Genomic DNA, 3,145 nt, shown 5'->3' with positions numbered 1-3,145 from the left:
GGCCACTGCACTCCAGTGTGGGTGACAGAGTGAGACTCCAACTCAAAAAAAAAAGAAATACATACCCAAGGTAAATGACTCAAAAAATGGAAAAGCGTGTGAAATAGGAGTAGACATCACTGTATCCCTTTTTCCTGCTACAGGTGGACACAATAGTGTTTTGGTGTGATTTTTTCTTTTTGAGTCAGTCTCCCTCTGTTGCTAGGCCGGAGTGCAGTGGCATGCTCACAGCCACCACAGCCTGGACCTGCTGGGTTCAGGCGATCCTTCCACCACAGCCTTCCATGTAGCTGGAACTACAGGCACCACGCCCAGCTAATTTTTTGATTTGTTGTAGAGACGAGGTTTCACCAAGTGGCCCAGGCTGGTCTCGAACCCTGGACTCAGGCAATCCTCTCGCCTCTGACTGCCAAAATGCTGGGATTACAGGCATGAGCCACCGTGCCCTGTTCATACCTGGTTATTAAAGTGAAAATCAAATAGGATTAAGACTTAGTTCCTTGACTGGACTATCTGCATCTCAGGTGCTCAAGAGACACACGTGACTGGCGACTTCCATTTGTCTGAGAAGACAAGCTCTCCATCACCACAGAAAGTTCATGGGAGAACGCTCATGGTTGGCCACTACACTCCAGTCTGGGCGACAGAGTGAGACTCCAACTCAAAAAAAAGATGTGGGGTACAATTCATATTTTTTTCCCCAAAAAGGTTTCATTTGTTCTTTGGTGCCAAGTGGAGCCTTGAACCCAGCCTCCCAGCCTCCCTGCTGCACAGCTCAAGTGATTCTGACTTCCCATGGCCTTCAGTACTCCAGATGGGAGTAGGTGGGCTCACGGGAGGGTGCAAAGCTCGTGCCCACATGACATTCGGTGGCCCCAGCTGATCCTCATCTCTACAATAAATAAAAAAATTAGCCGGCGTGGTGGCACATGGCTGTGGTTCCAGCTACTCAGGAGGCTAGAATGGAAGGATCGTCTAAGTCTAGCGAGTCAAGGTTGCAGTGACCATGAAAGGGCCACTGTATTCCAGCCTGGGTGACAAAATGAGACTCTAACTCAAAAAAAAAAAAAAAAAAAAAAAAAATCTGGCCGGGTACAGTGGCTCATGCCCGTAATCCCAGCACTTTGGGAGGCCAAGGCAGGAGGACTGCCTGAGCCCAGGAGTTCAAGTCCAGCTTGGACCACACAGCGAGACCCTGTTCTTTGCTCTATGGAACCTGGAATATATATTAAAATCCGTTCAGGAGAGACATTCCTCAGAGTTGAGGTCTGATTTTCCGATCTCTGTTCCTTTCATTCTGGGTTGGTGGGAGGTTGCGACGTTACCTCCAGGCATAAGGACCAGCCACTTTGTAGCACTTTAAGGAGTGAAACCGGCTTTGAAAAAACTGAGCGGCATTCTGTTCCTCTCCAAGTTGCTATTGGCCTTAAAAATCCCTCTCTGAGCGTCAGCTAGTGGGACTTCCGGGTGCTCAGCTCAAGGTCATGGACTCTTTCTTTCCTCATCTTCCCTTTCTCTGCTACTCACGCCTGACTCCCACCCCTTTTCCCTCTGGCCCTACCTCACCTTCCTTTCTTTGTTCAACACAATGTCATACTTCCCTTTGTTCAACACAATGTCAGACATGGTTACATGGGTTACATCGTGTTGGCATATAAGGAACCCAGGGTGCTGACTGAGGGAAAGTGCTGGGCCCAGGGGGATATTCACTGCCGGCCTTCATAAGGCAGCGGGCTGAGAGTGCATTACTGGGTCCAGGAAGGCCCAGAAAAAAGGCTTTCCAAACCTGCCAAGAAATCCAGAAGTCAGAAAGGAAAAATGAACCCGTCTGACTGCTGAAAATGTTTTAAAACCATGAATGGCAAAAGGTACTACAGACAAAGTCAGGAGGCAGACGACAGAGTGCAAGAAATATGTGCAACACATGTGACAGGTGAAAGGTAGATATTTGTCCAATACAAAGGGCACATTAGGACTCAATAAGAAAAATATAAAAGCCCAGCAGAAAAATGGGTTGGGGCTAAGTAGGCAATTCACAGAGGAGAAAACAGATCCCCAAAGACATTAAGTATGCTTGGCCTTGCTTCAGTCAGAGAAATGCAATATAAAACAGTGAGGCCAGGCACGATGGCTCACGCCTGTAATCCCAGCACTTTGGGAGGCTGAGGCGAGAGGATTCCCTGAGCCCACAGGTTCAAGACCAGCCTGAGCAACATGGTGAGACCTCATCTCTATAATAAATTTAAAAAGTAGCTGGGCATGGTGGAACGCACCTGCAGTTCCAGATACTTAGAAGGTTGAGGCAGAAGGTTTGTCTGAGCCCAGCAGGTTGATGCTGCAGTGACTGTGAGCATGCCACTGCATTCCAGCCTAGGTGACAGGGTGAGACTCTGACTCAAAAACAAAACAAAACACCAGTGAGATGCTATTTTTGCCTATCAGATGGCAAAAAAGTCAAGCCAGGAAATGACCTCCCTGAGCTATATAGTTGGTGGAAGGAAAGGTCACCATGACCTTCTGGGATATCGTTCAGCAATGTCAATCAAAATTAGCAAGTGCCATCCTTGCTGCCCAGCAGACCTATTTCCAGAAATCTGACATACAGAAAAAGTCATTCATTCGCATCAAGATATGTAGAGGAGGGCCCAGAGTATAGTGGCTCATGCACTTGGGAGGCTGAGGTGGGAGAATTATTTGAGGCCAGGAGTTCAAGATCAGCCTGGGGAACATAGCGAGACTCTGTCTACACTATATAAAATATCAGGCCAGGTGTGGTGGCTCACACCTGTAATCCCAGCACTTTGAGAGGTGGAGGTGAGAAGATTGCCTGAGCCCAGGGATTTGAGAACAGCCTGGGAAACTTGGTAAGGCCTCATCTCTACAATTAAAAAAAAAGTTAGCCGGGTGTGGTGGCACATGCCTGTGGTTCTAGCTACTTGGGAGGCTGAAGTGGAAGGATCACCTGAGCCCAGCAAGCCAAGGCTGCAGTAGCCATGAGCATGCCACTACACTCCAGCCTGGGCTGGAATGAGACTCTGACTCAAAAAAAAAAAAAAAAAATTGCCAGGCTCGTTGGCTCAGCCTGTAATCCTGCGCCTTTGGGAGGCTGAGGTGAGTGGATTGCCTGAGCCCTGGGTTCGAGACC

The sequence above is a fragment of the Carlito syrichta genome, unplaced genomic scaffold (assembly GCF_000164805.1).
Source record: "Carlito syrichta isolate Samal-C Ts95f unplaced genomic scaffold, Tarsius_syrichta-2.0.1 Scaffold305635, whole genome shotgun sequence".
Lineage (NCBI taxonomy): Eukaryota > Metazoa > Chordata > Mammalia > Primates > Tarsiidae > Carlito > Carlito syrichta.
Note: the sequence above shows the minus strand (reverse complement) of the source record.